This window comes from Herpailurus yagouaroundi, unplaced genomic scaffold (assembly GCF_014898765.1).
Source record: "Herpailurus yagouaroundi ecotype Mexico unplaced genomic scaffold, PumYag 530, whole genome shotgun sequence".
NCBI classification, from domain to species: domain Eukaryota; kingdom Metazoa; phylum Chordata; class Mammalia; order Carnivora; family Felidae; genus Herpailurus; species Herpailurus yagouaroundi.
Window position 1 is genome coordinate 3,766,067 of NW_024412747.1, and position 17,586 is coordinate 3,783,652.

The following is a 17,586-nucleotide window of genomic DNA, read 5'->3' on the forward strand; positions in this document are numbered from 1 at the left end:
GGACATTTTCTGGTGGCCCATGTCCCAGAACCAGAGCCTACGAGGAAGATCAGGTAAGGAACAGTGTAGGGAACACACAAGTTGAAGTAGGGTAAGTTTGGTCTGAAATGCCGCTCTGCCGTTACCACCTGTGTTTCCTTGAGCAAGATCCAGAACTTCTCTGCTGCTTGTGGTGGAAGACAGTCTAGCTGAGCACCTGGGTTCAAATCCTGGCTCTGTGTTTTGTTTTTGAGCAACTTACTGGATATACCTCGGCCTCAACGATCTCAATTGTAAAATGAGAGTAATAATTGTACCTACTTATAGAGTTGTCCTGAGGATTAAATGATTTAATGTGTGTAAAGGTTATGGAAGATGGCCAGGGACTATGGCAATCACTCAGAAAAAGAAAGGAAATGTAGCTAGTAACATTTATAAAATGGGGTTAATAATGCCTACCTTATGGGAGAGTTTTAGAGAAGAATCGAAGAGCCAACATTTAAATATCAGGCATCCGTTAGGTCCTTCAGCAATGCTTCCATCCCTCTCCTTCTGTCTTTTTTTTAAGTTTGTTGAGAGAGAGAGAGAGAGAGAGAGAGAGAGCACAAGCAGGGTAGGGGAGAGAGAGAGTGAGAGAGAGAATCCCAAGCAGGCTCCATGCGGTCAGCTCAGAGCCCGACGCGGAGCTCGATCCCAGGAACAGTGAGATCATGACCTCAGTTGGATGCTTAACCAACTGAGCCACCCAGGCGCCCCATCCCCATCCCTCCCCTACTAACATTGGTACACCTAAAATATTTACATATCATGAGCACACGCAGAAGCTTTGAAAGGAGAAAAAGCAGGACGCAGATTCTGGGGTGAGGGTGTGTTAAAGCACATGGAAGGTGGGAGTGTTGTTACCCACAGCAGCCTAGGTCCCAGGACATCCCCCGTGCTCTCTGGCATTGCTGTGCCTCCAGCCTTGCAGCTCAGCAGAGCGGGACCCTCTGAGGTGCTGGACTGGACTCTCTCTCTCTTTGATGAACCTCTCTCTGCACGCTGACTTTATCAAGGCTCCAGGACGGTCTACCCTCATCTGAAAGTCCTGTCCATCCTCCAGAGCAAGGGTTGGCAACCTTCTTCTTAAAGAGCCACATAAGAAATATTTTCTGCCTTGTAGACCATATGATCTACATCACAGCTATTAGATTCTGCCATTATAGTTCTAAAGCACCAGGGACTATACCTAAACGAATGGACATCTTCCAGTAAAAGTTTATTTGGGAAAACTGAAATTTCAATTTCATTTCATTTCCACCAGTCACGAAATGGTTTTCTTCTCTTGGTTTTTTTCTCGACTATTTGTAAATATGCAGACCATTCTTAGTTCACAGACCGCACAAAAACAAGCACGGGGCTGAACTTGACAAGAGGGCCCTAGTTTGCCGATCTCTGCGAACCCCTTTTCTGGTTTAGAGTATTTCCTTTGGATAATGTCTAGTCACCGTTATTTATTTTTTTCTTCTAATGTGACACTAGCCTTATAGGCTTGCCACAATGTATGTGGGATATGTTCTTGGGTGGACGTGCCTTTTAAAAAATTTTTTTTATTTACTTATTTGAGACAGAAAGATAGAGCTTGAGTGGAGGAGGGGCAGAGAGAGAGGGAGAGAGAATCCCAAGCAGGCCCTGAGCCATCAGCACAGAGCCCCAGTTCAGGGCTTGAACTCACAAACCATGAGATCACGACCTGAGCAGAAGCCAAGAGTTGGATGCTTAACTGACTGGGCCACCCAGGTGCCCCTTGAGTGGACGTGCTTTTGAGTATAACATTTGGGTATCTATGAACTATGGTATGGGGCTCCTATGAAAATGGACTTGGGAAGCCTCGAGCTTTTTTTTATTAATTTTTTTTTAACGTTTATTTATTTTTGAGACAGAGAGAGACAGAGCATGATTGGGGGAGGGCAGAGAGAGAGGGAGACACAGAATCTGAAACAGGCTCCAGGCTCTGAGCTGTCAGCACAGAGCCCGACGCGGGGCTCGAACTCACGGACCGCGAGATCGTGACCTGAGCTGAAGTCAGACGCTTCACCGACTGAACCACCCAGGCGCCCCCCCTTTTTTTTTTATTAATTTCTTTTTTAAGCCTCGAGCTTTTTATTCTCCATTTCCATTTCTGAATCAGTGCCTGGTAGGCACCCATTAATTAATTGTTTTATTATGATAAAATACATGAAAGATAAAAACTACCATTGTAACCATCGTAAAGTACGCACCTCGGTGGCATGACGGATGTTCGCAGTGTCGGGCGATCACCACTCTCCCCAGTCCCCAAGCTTTCTCTTCATGCCACTGTTAATTCATTCTTCCACCCTCTGAACGTTACCTGTGTCGGATGCAAGCTTGGAGACGTCAGGGTCCATCTTGGCAAGCAACAGCCTGTACTTCAGAAACATGGGAACAGCCCTGCCTTTGTTGAGTTCAGAGTCAGAGAGGGAAATTAAAACAGCCAGTCTGATTTTCAGGAAAAAACCAGCAGTTGCGTTTAATGGATCTTAATATTTTGTCTTGCTTTCTCTCTTATTCTATTTTCATGTTAGACATGCAGTGATACTGACCATGATTTTGTAGGTGTTGGTTTTCGAGGCTTCTCCAAAAAATGAGTTATTTTCTCCTAAAATGGCCAGAACTTCAGCTTCTCTTTCTTGCTAAAGAGTTGGTACTCCTAGACGACACAAGGACCAAACCCAATGATGGCCGGTTGACATGAAGTAAAATAAACGGGCATACGGTTTCCTCATACTTTTTCAGGATGCATCTTTGACATGTTGTTAAAGTAAAATAGTACACAGCCTGAGATACTACTGACTCTATATCTGTGTGAGGCCTTGGTGTGGCTATATGTCAGGCAACCCTCTATTTAACACAAGGAAAGACCTACAAGTGTCTTTCACGCTCTTGAGCTATTTGTCTCAATATCTGGTTCCTCTGAATCAGGCATCATCAGCCTCATGCAGAAAGTAGACAGAGAACGAGCCGGAAAGGGGCAGAGACAGAAGGAGACACAGAATCCGAAGCAGGCTCCAGGTGCTGAGCTGTCAGCACAGACCCAGATGCAGGGCTCGAACTTGCTGACCGTGAGATCATAGCTGAGCCGAAGTCAGATGCTTAACCCATAGAGCCACCCAGACGCCCGTCCCTGTTTCTTTGCATGAGGGAGAAATATGCTTTCTGAACCTTGTGAATTGGCAAATATGCAGGGGGGGAGGCAGGGGAGGGAAAGGGAGGTTGAGGTCCGTACAGACGTGATTTAAGTCCTGCATCATAAGCAGACATGGAGGAAACCAGTTTTCCCCATACAAGGTGATAGTTTTCTCCGAACTGAGTTGATAGCCTCTCTAATACATTATTTTCCCCCCAAATAAATATTGACTGACTAAAGTTGCCTTCATAGTCACCATAACTCTTGTTAGTTTTATGGATACAATGTACCTAAATACGTATACACATATGCGTATATATTTATATATACACACATATACATATATTGCACATACACATATACCTACACATGCACACACACGTATACATACATGCACATGCATTCATACACCTTTTCATACCTACATACATTTGTACATACATGCACATATGCATTCAACATTTATATCATCTTTTTTCCCCCCTCCAGAAGGAGAAGGGACAACAAATTGCTTAGGTTATTTGAGTTCAGTGGAAGAATGTGTTTTCCCCGTGACCTGTTCTCAGGCAGCAGTTGTTACAACATCAGAGTGTGAATCCAATTACCGAGTTGCCAATCTTGTGCTCACCTGTCAGCGTTGCTGCACGCGACAGAAAGGAAATAGACCCTTCAGAATAGTCAGGGGCCTGTGACCTCTGGCACCAAGAATGTTGGAAACGTGACAAAAGTAATGAATGTGGTGAGCAGCACCCTGCCCGCTCGGGACTATTTGCACAATTGCTACCGTACTTGTGTGTCTGTCTGAATTATAGCAGAATGGAAACCCGTGGGACTGGCTGCAGAATTTGACATGGGGGAAGGCCCTGTAATTGGATCATTGGACATGAGCCTTGAGGGTCCTTGGCTTTGTCTTTTAGGCTGACTTGTCTGGACCATGCTACACCATCTCCAAAATCCCAAGGTGCTTTTAGCCAATTAAAACGAAAGACTCCGCATCAGACTGGCTTTAGTGGGCATCCTCTGAGCTGTTTTTCCCCCAATGTGGGCATCACCACTGAGGCCTCCAGCAGCTTCTGCTCTAACTCAGCACAGGAACCGCACTCAGAAGAATCTGTGCTGAGTTGAATGCTCTGGTGTTGCTGTCTTACAGTCCTTAATTTTTGAGCAAGGAGCCCCTGAATTTTCATTTTTGCCCTGGGCCTGACAAAGTATGTGTCTGGTTGTGCCAGCACACGTGAGCTCCCTGAACCCACGACCCACAGCAGCACGTTTGTTCGGCAATTATCTAGAACCTTCTCCCTGGCAGCCCGTGACAGTCCCTTGGAGAGTGTGTTTTCCCACGCCCTCTGTGGCAGCACCTCAGGCCACTGAATCAGAGGCTCTGGGAGAGGCAACCTGGAATCTGTAGATTTCAACAACTCACCAGACTGAACCAAGTTTGGAAACCGCTATCTAAAGGCAAGCCACCCTTTCCCACATATAAACCGTATAAATGGACCATAAATGGGCGTCTGGTCCATTACCACGCTCTGGGGTTGGTAGGTTTACTATTTATTATCCCCATTTTACAGGAGTAACTAAGGACCTGGGAGACTGTGACTTGTCCAAGAGCTAGAATGGGGCTTGGACTCAGTGTATTTGCCTTTTGGGGCTTCTCTTTCCGCTGTCCATGGTACTGTTCATGTGTGTATTAGTGTGTGTGTGTGTGTGTGTGTGTGTGTGTGTGTGTGTGTGCATGCGCACGGGTGTGCGTATCTGTGTGTGTCTTGAGATCTATGCTTGCTGTACTGTGTTTAGACCATGACCTTGGAACCAACTTGAGCACACAGGCCACGTCCAGGCACCCTGCTTGAAACCACCTCTAACCATTCCCAGCCACTCCCTACTCTGTGCTCTCATGATCTTTGCGTAGAACTGTGTGGAACAGTCAGGTGCTCATCTGCTCACATCTTTCCCCCATTACACTCTGGGCTCTTTGAAGTGGTTGCAGTGCAGTGACGGGTGCACTTTAATTAGGTGTGGACAGGCCCAGGTTTGCCTCTCAGTTCAGCCAGTGTAGGGCTGCCGTGCTAAGTCCCACACTGTGTGGCTTTAAACCACAGAAATGTACTGTGTCACAGCTCTGAGGCTCCGAAGTCTGAAATCGATTGTTGGCAGGGTGGTCCCTTAGGAGGGCTGGCGGGAGAGAGTCTGTTCTATGTCTCTCCCGTAGCTTCTTGTTGTTTGCCAGCCGTCTTTGGCAATCCTTGGCTTGTAGAAGCATCTTCCCAGTTTCTGCCTCCGTCTTCGCATGGTGGTCTTCCCGTGTGCATGTCTGGATCCAAATTTCTCTTTTTTATAAGGACCACCAGTCATGTTAGGTTAGGGCCCACCCTAATGATTTCATTTCAACTCGACTGCTTCTGGAAAAAGCCTGTCTCCAAATAAGGTCACACTGTGTGGTACTGGGGGGTTAGGACACCATTATAATCTTTTGAGGGGGACACAGTTCAACCCATAACAGCCAGTGAGGGACTAGATTCATGACTTTGAGCAAGTATCTGAGATTCACAGAATCTCAGTTTCTTTATCTGTGAAATCAGGATTTTAAAAATATCTACTACAGAGTCTTTAAAATATTTTTTGATGTTTTATTTATTTTTGAGATACAGACTGAGTGCAAGTTGGAGAGGGGCAGAGAGAGAGGGAGGCTCCAGGCTCCGAGTTGTCAGCACAGAGCCCAATGTGGGGCTTGAACTCATTAGCTGTGAGATCATGACCTGAACCGAAGTTGGGTGCTTACCCGACGGAGCCACCCAGGCACCCCTACGGGCTTTTTTTTTCTTAATTTTCATCAGATTAGACACCACACTTAATTTTTTTTTTTCTTTTGGGGCACCTGGGTGGCTCCGTCGGGTAAGCGTCCGACTTTGGCTCAGATCATGATCTCACGGTTCGCGACTTCAATTACCGCGTCGGGCTCTGTGCTGACAGCTCAGAGCCTGGAGCCTGCTTCACATTCTGTGTCTTCCTCTCTCTCTGCCCCTCCCTCACTTTCACTCTGTCCCTCTCTCAAAAAATAAACAAGAAAAGAAATCTTTAAAGAAAATATTTTTTTCTTTTCTATTTATCTATTTAGTATTTATTTATTTTTGAGAGAGACAACGTGCACATGGGGGAGGGGCAGAAGTAGTCTCCAGGTTCTGAGCTGTCAGCACAGAGCCCAACACGGGGCTTGAAGTTGTGAACTGTAAGATCATGACCTGAGCCAAAGTCAGACACTTGACCAACTGAGCCACCCAGGCACCCTCTTTTTTTTTTTCCTTTTTACAAGCGAGGTGCAGAACAGTGAGGTTAGTTGCTATAATCTGGCTTAAAGGAGATGGGCAACTCGCCATCCATTCTGTGCGTGCGTGTGCGTGCACGCAGGTGTGCGTCCCATAGGCTGGGACTATCTAAATCATGGGACCATCAGAACCTAAGGCAGACTAACAGAAACCACATAGCATGCAAACATGATGACTTCACATTTTCACTCCAATGCAAGGGGATATCAGCAATGAAATCAAGAACTAGGCAACTTTGCTGCTGCTAAATCAGCTTTATCCTTTTCTTCACAATGAGTGGCATCTTCCCCAAGTTTCCTGATCAGACCCACTAAAAGCACAGCCTCTGTCCCCCGATAGTCGGGTCTGGTTGGCCTGGCCAGGGGATCTGCATTTTACCAGCTCCCCAGGTGAGCCTTATAGGACGAGCCTGGGAACACAGACGTAGCGGGACCCGATTTCTCGCCTCGGCTTCCCCGAACCGGAGTGACCTTCGTTTCTTCAACTTTGACCTCGTGCCTGACTTGGAGTTGAGATCACAAAGTCCTTTCCAGCTCTAAAATGCCACCCCTTTTCGTGCTGCTCCAGGCTTGTCCACATCGCAGCATGCTCCTTGAATCGCACCTGACCTCTTTCCTCTTCCACGCGTCTTCCCACCAGCTGGGGAGGCACACGGTCCATGCTCAGTGGGGGGCTGGCCAAGCTGACCTGCTGATGGACCCGTTCGAATGGGGGCAAAGAGCAGCTGACCGTGGTGGGGGGTGGGGGGTGCACAGGAGCAGAACAACTTTAGTAGAGCCTCTTCCCCTGAAGCGGCGGACAGACCAGCTTCTTGGGCCTTTGCGGGCAGCTTGTGGACCAGCTGGGTGTGTTTGTTTTAGGCTCACCTTTTACCAGAGCTGCTTTGTGAATCATTGTTAGGAAACGCACTTGGTTCTGGAGAGGCCCTTGGCAGCCGCCGTGCTTTAGGATGAGCAGATTGTTTTGCTGGTTTGGTTTTGTTTCACTGGATAAGAGGGCGAGGGACCCTCCGACTGTACTGGTGGACGTGCCCAATGATGCAGCAGCTTTGGGAAACAGTTTTGCAATCGATTAAAATGCTAAACACAGAGTTACCATATGGCCCTAGAGCAATGCGAGCATACATCTACCCAGAAACGTGTGCATGAATGTTTGTAGCAGCATTAATCACAGTAGCCAAAAGGTGGAAACGACCCAAATGCCCATCAACGGATGACTGCCTGAGTTCTGCTACACCCACAAAGTGGAATACTCTTTGGTCATAAAGAATGAAGTACTTGGGCTGTCTGGATGGCTCAGTGGGCTAAGCGTCTGACTCTTGATTTCAGCTCAGCTCACGACCTCACGGTTGTGGGATCAAGCCCCGCGTCGGGCTCCACGCTGAGCACGGAGCCTGTTTGAGATTCTCTCTCTCCCTCTGTCTCTGCCCCTCCCCCTCTCAAAATAAATAAATATTTTTTAAAAAGAATGAAGTACTATTATTTGCTACAACTTGGATGATCTTCAAAAGCATAATATGAAGTGACAGATACGAGACACAAGAAGTTACATATTGCACGTTTCCGTTTATATGAAATGTCCAGAGGAGGCACATCCCTAGAGACAGAAAGCAGATGAGTGGTTCCTGCCATGCCTGGACAGGGAGGGGAAGCCACAGAGGCCACTTCATGCCTTCAGGGATGTTCTGGGGTGATGAAAAAGTTTTGAAACTAGACGGAGGTGATGGTTGCACAACACTGTGTGGCACGAAATGCCACTGAGTCATATGCTTTAAAAACGGTTCATTGTTTGTTCTATAAATTTCACATCAATAAAAATAGAGCAAAGAGTAGGGGAGGGTGCGGTGAAGGGCAGGAAAGAAGAATGGGACAGAACGCGAGGGAAGCAGTATTCTTACGCCCCAAGTGCATTTTCTTCGTCTTAAGGATAATGTGACCATTGTGTCACTAAAATAGAACAGAGCATTCCACTGAGTGCCTCTGAGCCGTGGAAGCTCCAGCCCTTCCTTTCAGCGGGAGAAATCTTTGATACTGGAAGTCACAAGATGCGCTGGCCAACATCAAGTCTACGGGTTGAGGCTGAGGCCCCTCTGGCTTTCCTCGCACTCAATACCTCCAGCTCCGAGGACTCGGCCCTGAGACAGGCACACAAGGTTCTCCCAGCCCTGGGAGCTGATTGAGCACCTCGGGACTCGGGGGGGTATGGGGTCTCAGGGGGAGAGCGAGCCCTTCTGGGCTACAGGATCACCAAGCCCCCATGCAGGGACCCCCTTTTTGTCAGCTCTTGGCTGCATAAGTCCTATGTGTCCTAGTGCTCAGCAAGGTAAAGACTCAGATTAAACACCACCACCAAAAGCCTGGGGGGGATTCGAGCTGAACGATGGAGAAGACGTGCTGGTTGGCCAGTCCAGAGAGAGCATGTGGGAGAGCTTCCGGACAGTCCTTCACCGCTGGCTTTGCCACTCTTCTGTCCCGGTCCCTTCCAGACAGGTCTGGATGAAGGTCACAGGCAGGCCTGACGAGTTCGGGATGCAGACAGAGTTCTGCAGAGTTCACTCACCAGTCAGGCCCACGCGGGCTGTCTGAATGGTGGAGCTTGGCTGCTTACCCGGACTCGCTCCTCCAGGACCACTCTGCTAAGGGTTTGGTGTCTACCACCAGGCTTCACCGCCACCGCCAACATCACCCTAAACCGGGTCTCTGATTAAATCTCTGTCCCGTCACGCGCGCTCCGCACTAACTATGAACATTCCCAGATTCAGGGTCTAGATTGACAGTCGCTGCAGCATCTCCAACTGAGAAGAAGCTATTTGAAAAGAGGCAGGTGTAACCCCTAAACACAGGTCTTGCCCACAGTCAGAGGGAGGGGCTTGGGGCGCGTGCCCAGCTGCTCCCGTGTGCACGTTTTTCCCCAGAGCCGGGCGGTTGGCTGCCCCCAGTATACCGGGACCCTGCGATCTCCAGAACAGCCGGGCAGCCCCTTCTAGCAGTTCAAGAAGTGCTTTGGGGTTCAAGGTCAACCCTCCATAGATGACCTTCTTTGCCTTACAGCTACCTGGTGGATCCCTGCTGGAATCCCCTCATCAAAGGGAGAGAAGGGGGTGGTCCTGGAAGGAAGGAGTCTATCAAGCCCTCTTTGGAAGTCCTCACTGCACTGAGTCTGTTCTGATGCAAAACTCACCGTTCCCTTAGATTCCTGTTATGGGTGCTATTTTCTCCTTCTTTGAGTATTTTGACACACGCCTTCGTTGTTCTCCAGCCTAAGACTTTCAGTAACGCACACGGTTTTTTAATCAAATAACTAAAACTAAATGACAAATTTTAATTTCCATTAAAAAGTTAGATTTCATTTCAAGTTCACTGAAAACCAAATTATATTTGCTTTAAAAAAAGATGCAGCGGGGCGCCTGGGTGGCGCAGTCGGTTAAGCGTCCGACTTCAGCCAGGTCACGATCTCGCGGTCCGGGAGTTCGAGCCCCGCGTCGGGCTCTGGGCTGACGGCTCGGAGCCTGGAGCCTGTTTCTGATTCTGTGTCTCCCTCTCTCTCTGCCCCTCCCCCGTTCATGCTCTGTCTCTCTCTGTCCCAAAAATAAATAAAAAACGTTGAAAAAAAAATTAAAAAAAAAAAAAAAAAAGATGCAGCATAGCTGTGAGACTGGAGGCCTGAAAGGCCCCATCCCTCCCTCCCACATCACCTCACCCTTCCCCAGCCCCACAAATGTAATCCTGCCTGAATGCCATCCTCCTACCCCAAAGGCAGAAATCTGTGCCCGATCTTGTCTCCGGGGCTGGAGCGCACAGATCACATCACAGATCACATGGGGTGGCCACTCATGCTTCTTAATCAGAGCATCAGATGATTTAGTTGATGTGGCTGTGCTTTTGTTTTGATAAAGCTTCTCTCTGGCGAGGCGATCTCTGAGCTTATGGGCCTTTCCTTGGCCCAACTTCAATAGCTCGATTAACTTCCTGTGCTGAGGGCCCTTGAGCCAAGACCTCTTCTCATGTGAGTCACCGTCAGAGCCTGAACCTACTTCAGAGCGTAGGTTCAGGCGGGAGGGCCGATCCATAGGTGGCTTGGGTGCTGTGAAAAAAGAGCCCTGGAATGGGAGACTGAAGTCTGGCTTGAATTCTGGCTTTGCCCCTTAGTAGCTGTGTGACTTTGTACAAGTTAGTTAACGTCTCTGGGCTTCCATTTCTGCATCCGTCCAAGAGGGCTTACAAACAGGAAGTGAAGAGAGAAAGGAGGTCAGGTCAGGCTGGGACTTTCTTGTTTGGCGATCTTGACTGTCCTCTGTCCTCCCAGAGCCTCAGGGGTGAGCTCTGGTGAAGGGGAGAGACTCAGCCTGTCTCTGGGAGCTCCTGCAGAAATTAGGAGAGCAAATGTATGTACTGTGCCTGGCACGTGAAGAAATGTTTTCATTGACTATAAAACAAAGATAAAATATACCATCTGTATCTACCTGCACAGGCTTCTGAAAGGATCCAATTAACAATATATGTGAAAATACACCATAGACTATAAAGCCCAGTAGGATCATCATCATCATGATTAGAATCTGTGTTTTCTCTCAGACCTTTCAAACCTTCAAAAAGTTGAAACAAAGCATTACAACAAACATCTGACCGTCCTTTCCCCGGATTCACCAATTATTTTTTTTTTCAACGTTTTTTTTTGTTTTTTTTTTTTTTTTGGGACAGAGAGAGACAGAGCATGAACGGGGGAGGGGCAGAGAGAGAGGGAGACACAAAATCGGAAACAGGCTCCAGGCTCCGAGCCATCAGCCCAGAGCCCGACGCGGGGCTCGAACCCACGGACCGCAAGATCGTGACCTGGCTGAAGTCGGACGCTTAACCGACTGCGCCACCCAGGTGCCCCTCGGATTCACCAGTTATTAACACTTGCTCACTCTCTGTATCTCTATCTGCTTGCTCTCTATTTACGATCTGTGATTTGTCAAGCCATTTGAAAGTAAGTTACAGACATCAGACCTTACACCCAAGCAATTTAGCATATACCTCCTAAGCATGACACTATTCTCCTACACAACGGAGTGTAGTTATTACTCAAGGACTTTAATGTATATATACTAATATTAAAAATACACAGTCTATACCATATGCAGTCTATAAATTGCCCCGGTTACCCCACAATCTCCCTTAGAGCTATTTTTGTTGTTGTTCCAAAACAGGTTCCCACGTTTCATCTGGTTATTACATCTCTTTAATCCTCTGTAATCTAGAACTGAGCCATCCAATATGGAAGCCCCTGGCCATGTGGCTATTGAGTGCTTAACATGTGGCTTGAAATGTACATTGTACTGAAAACTCAGCACACACACAAACTAACGCAAGCTATCTCGCTGGTAATCCTGTATACTGATTGCATACTGAAGTGTTAATACATTGAATATATTGGACTAAAAATATAAAATTAAAATTATTTGTTGAACTTATTAATTAATAATTACCATTTTAAATGACTAAGATTAATTTTACTTGTTTCTTTTATTTTTAATGTGGCAATGTAAATTTTTTAAATTGCATATATGGCTCTTGTATTTCTATTGGACGGTGGTGTTCCAGAATATTCTTTCCTGCCTTATTTTTTTCTTTTGTGACAGAGTTTTTTCAGAATCAAAGCCCATTGTCTTGTAGAATGACCTATAATCTGAACTTGCGTAGATTGACTAGATTCTGGTTAAATCTTTCTGACAAGAATATGACCTAAGTGGGGTCGGTACTTTACAGCGCATCACATCATGGGGTCCGTTGTCTCTGTTGGGATTACAAAGTCTCATCACTTGGTTAAGTAGCATCTGCCAGATCTCTTCAATATAGTGGTGACTTCCTCCGTTGTAATCAATAAATAACCTCAAGGGAGATCCTTGGAGACCAAGTGACAACCTCCTCCTACAACCTTTTACCCAATGGTTTTAGCATCTAGTGATGATCTTTGACTCTATCAATTATGCATCAGTGGTTGAGAAAAACACACACATCTTAACTTTTCATTGAAACTCAATGGCTTGACTAATTTCCTGTTCATGTCTTTTATGCTGAGACAGGATGTGAACAATTCACTGCTTTCTAAATCCCATCATGTTGCTGATTGCATAGTGTTTTGTTTCATAGACTCTGGAATACAACATAGTTTATATATAATCTTTCTTGATGATTATTTAGGTCATTTCTTTCTTTTTTACTCTTAAAAATATTGATTGCATGAACATCCTTTTACCCTGCCCATACAGCCATTTCCTTCTTTGAGATATATTCCTAGAAGTGATATTACTGAGTATGTTTAGTTGGATTTTGACACATATAGTCAGATTGCCCTCCAGAAGTATTGCACACTTTTAAAAGTTCACACTTTTAGTGAGTCACCCAGGAGCTTTCAGCTGTGAAGGAACAACAATCCCAACACAGATTAGCTTAAATAATAAAGATATTTCTTTTTCTCGCATAAACCAGTACTCCAGATGAAAAGTATAATACTATTTTTACTCGATTTCATGTTTTGGAAAGACACGGGCTATGACTGGCCAAACAAAGTTCATGTTATAGTGTGAAAGCAGTGGCTTTACATACTCAGATTCCATTCTAGAGCTGGAGACGGGTGGCTACCTGAACACTTCTGACTCCTGCTTGGAAAGGAAGAATGGATACCCAACACTTTGTCTACACGGGGTAGCCAAGCACACTTTTCCCCAAGCCCTCCTCACCTTGGACATCGTTCAGCCTCCCAGTCTTTGCCAATCTAATAAGTGAATAAACTATCTCTCTTTCTAAAATTTCATCCATACAACAGTGATATTTCACAGGCAAGTAATATTTTACAGTGCAAGCTCTTGTCAGAAATTTGCTGGGTTCACTCTGGAACCATCACTTATCTGCTGTGCAACACTGAGCAAGCTACTTAACCTCTCTGTTGAGGGGTCTCTGGCTCCTCATATCTAAAATGGGGATAATCATAGCTATAATATATAAAATCTCAGTGTTATACAAATAACAGGTAACACCAGTTATTGTAGGATAATGGTGACATTGAAATTTCCATTAACCCTAAAAAAAAAAATACTTGGGGTTTGAGGGAGCCATTTCTTCAACCTTCCCCGTGGGAAGTAATCAAATCTAAGTCATCTCCACTCTGTGACTAATAACCTTTCCAAGGGCTGTTGCATTATGCTACTGTCGCTTCTGTAATGACTAAGCCATCAAGATAGATTTTTTTTCCTAATGACATATACAGCATAGGGCCAGATTCTATTAAGGCAGCCTTTGAGTCTGGACCTGGAGGGGTGATTGTGTCTCTATCTTTCAAAATTGGGCTGAAGGGCGTGGTATCTATTTACATAATGGGGCCTGGGTTCCCTTGTTTGGGGACGCCTGACCCCTCCCTCTCATTCCCAACTCTTGCCAAATGAAGCTGCTTTGGGTTCATTGTGGAGAGCTCACCATAGCCTCATTTCCCTGAGAAGGGGGGTGTCAGGCCGGGCCGGGCCTACAGGCCTCCTCAATGTCCCCCTCTAGGCATTATGCTTCCGCCTCGGGGTTAGCCACAGAGGCCAGGCAGAGCTAAATTAAGGCAGTCACCCAGAAAAATAAAAAAGAAGGATCCACCATTCTGTCCACCCGTGCTTTTGTTTTCAAGCAGGTCCTTTCTGACCCTGACAGCCCATAATTTTGACCCTAATAAACATTTATTTAGACAACAGCACATAAATCAGTTGATGGCTACTTTTGTTACTTATGAACCGCAAGGGTCAGAGGTAAAGAACCGAGTCCAATGAAACGTCTTGAAATTGAAATCATTGCTGAAACAGAACCACTGAAATTAATCTGAAATTCTTTGAGTTCTAATTATTGATGTATGGAGCCTCTTCCCAACTAAACTCCTGGCTCTTTTCTCAGCTTCTGAGAATAAAGAAAATCTGATGAGACGCTTCCCTGATCAGAAGCTCCCCTGCACCGCCAGGATAAACTCCAACCCTTTTATGATGGTGAAGACAGTTCTTCCTAGTCCACCCCCTGCTTACCCCTTATCTCTCAACACCCCTTACCTCTGCCCCCAGCAAAGCCTCAGCCCTACGGCAGCAGGGTCTGTCTGTGTCTCGGTGGGCCCAGGGGATCCCCTCACCGTGAAACACCCCCTCCCCACCCTGCCGCTTTACCCTCACCTGGCTGACTGAGTCTTCATGCTTCTGTCTCAACTAAGATGTCATTTCCTCCTAAGACGGTTCCCCCACCCCGCCAACCCCCACATGCACGGGTGACATCCTTCTGTATTCCCACCAAAGAGCTCAGTGGGGTTCACACTGTGTTCCAATGGCCATCGACTTACCCGTCTGTCTCTCTGATCTTAAATCCTTGAGAGCAAAGACTGTATTACTTACGTTCACCACATCCCCAACACCCAGCCATAGGATCTGGCACTTTAGAAAATGCTTGATAAATTGTGATTGAATGTTATTCATGCCCGTGTGACTTTTGGTATTTTTTGCAATTTAGCACGGAGTTACCCATTCTCTTTATATACTCTCTGCTGCTTACTGAGAACAAGCAGGTGACTCACATTTTCTCCCACCCTGAGCTGACGCGTTATCATGCCATCCGGAGGGCCGCCCTCTCCCCACCCCCTCACACCGTCTGAGCCAAGCCTCAACCCTACCGTGTAGGAACCTGAATGTTACTTTGAGGAATTGCCTTGTGTTGAGCAAGAAGCGTGAGTCAGTGGAAGTTTGTTTGGGACCAGTGAAGTGTGTAATTACAGCTAGGTGCCAAGATGAACATTTCCACAGGTCTGGCATGGGTTGGCAGTAAGAAAAACACGAGAGCGAGAAAGATTGGTTAGGGAATAATCAATGCAAATCAGGCTATTAGGGATAGATATGGAGAGGAAGGGCCAGATTTGAACTGAGGGGTGGGGCTTGGTGATTCATTAGATATAGGGGCAAAAGAGAAAAGAGGCTCAAAATTGACCTCAGAGTCTGGAGTCTAGAACATGGGAAGGCAGGTGATCACTAAGAGAAATAGGAATCATTAGAGGGGTTGTGCTGTTGTTGCAAAAATAGGAGAAGTGTGCTAATAGAGTATGCAAGTTAAAACGCTCAATCATTCGAATAAAAGTTACAGAGAACACAGATCACGTGATTACCATGTGCCAATCACTTTGCAAAACCAACTTCTTTAATGCTTTTTACAACACCATGAGGTGCATTCAATTCTCCCCATTGTATAGATAAGGAAGCTGAAGCTCAAGTCACTAGTCCACATTCACACAGCTGTTCTGCGGGGCAGGGGTGGGATTCATCCTGGTGTGAATCCAGTACGTGGCAACTGAGGTCTGAGAGAGGGCTGTGACCTCTCTGAGACCTCAGGGCGCTACACATCAGGATGCTGATCATACACTGGGATGGGACGAGGTTATCCAGGGAGATGACCTTCAGAGGGAAGGGTTGAGAACGGAGAATGGACATGGGAGACTGAGAGTGGACAGGCAGAAGGAAGAAGAGGGGCCAGAGGTAGAGACTAAGCAGGAGCCACTGAGGAGAGGACTGGATAGAAGAAAGCACCACAGAATCAGGTGGAAACATGTTCTAGAAGAGAATGACGATGGTGCCAAGTGCTGGATAGGGAGGTCAAGAAAGGAAAGTACTTTAAGGCCACGAGATGGTTTATTAATTGTTGGTTGGTTGGGTTAATAATCGGTATGTTTTCCTGAGTGTTTCAGGGCATCCACAGTGCAGAAAGCAGAGAAATGTCAAGGAACAGCATGCACAGAATTGTACGTAGGACCAGCCCAGAAAGGTAGAGGGAAACTCGTGCGGTGGCTTCCATGCTTCGAAGATGCAAAGCTGTGACATGGCACGTATTATCATTAGGTTGCTTGAAACCCACAGGGTATCTCTCCAGCATAGATAAAGCCTCAGGATCACTCTGTGTCAGCAAATTGGTGTTTAGGTTGAACACATAATCTGAGACGGCCTTGACTCCAGTGTTCCTGGGGCCTCTAAGATCATTTGCCAAAGATCCAGATCTTATTTCAAGCTCTTCTTTCAGGCTCCGTCACTGGATGGCATGGAATACGGCCATTGCCAGAATTAGCTACAACTATTGTTCATCTGGAACCATTCAAGTAATACTTTATACACGTTGACAGAACTTACACACTAAGATCATTCCCTTCAACTTTGCTAGCTGCTAAGTAATCTTTCAGCTTGCTCTGCAGAGTTTTGAAACTCAGGGAATTTAAGACGATCTCTGCTAACACTGGCCCCTTTGGAAGAGGAGAAGTTTCTTTCCTTTTCCTTGGTTAAATAATAAATGAACTGACATCCAAGTTACTATGACTGAACTCCCATTAGGGGCTTAATGGCTTCAGGGCGTGTGTGCAGGAGACGATGGATAGGGCATATCGGTGGTCTTGAGGCATTGTAGGAATGTTAAGACTAAAGGAACATCAAAAACCATTCTGCTTAAGCCCTTGTTTTGCATATGTGGCCCAGAAATGTGAAAGGTTTGTTCAAGCCTTGGAGCTAGTGATTAAGGGTACCAAGACTGGAGATTTAGTCTCTTAGCTTTAAATCCAGCTCTCTTTCCACCACGCTCCTCAAGAAACAACTCAGTGGCCCATGTATGATCTAGCATTCTAGCATGCTAGCATCTGATAACTTTTGCTGTCTCTAGAAGTGTACGTTGTGCCTTAGGCGAGAGAGCAGGGAAGGAGCCTGGTAGACTAGCTCCTCAAAACATGTTGAGCAAATAGCCAAGGAATTTCTTAAAAGGTGACATAAGCTTTCTGGAAGGACTGCCCATGCTTTGGAGTATTCACTCTTGGGTTTTGGGGGGTTCCTACCCGCCCCCCCCCCCAGTTTTATTGAGATATAATGGATACCACTCTCGGTTTTAAAAATGGCTTCATCCTATCTAGTTTGTGACATTGGGCAAATTTCCTATTGCTGCTGTAATAAATTGCCACAAACCTAGCGGCTTAAAATAACACAGATTTATTCTATTACAGTTTTAGAAAAGTCCATTTCTTTCTTTTCCTTCCTTCCTTCCTTCCTTCCTTCCTTCCTTCCTTCCTTCCTTC

General features: G+C 46.2%; 1 long non-coding RNA gene across 1 annotated transcript; it reads right to left on the reverse strand.

Annotated features, from left to right (window-relative positions):
* Nucleotides 1-10,381: 10,381 nt before the first annotated feature.
* LOC121023197 (uncharacterized) lies at nucleotides 10,382-15,560 on the reverse strand. The gene is made up of 3 exons (XR_005787287.1): nucleotides 14,888-15,560; nucleotides 10,955-11,077; nucleotides 10,382-10,853 (listed from the first exon to the last, which is right to left on the reverse strand). It is a non-coding gene; the product is annotated as an uncharacterized LOC121023197 (long non-coding RNA).
* Nucleotides 15,561-17,586: the final 2,026 nt, after the last annotated feature.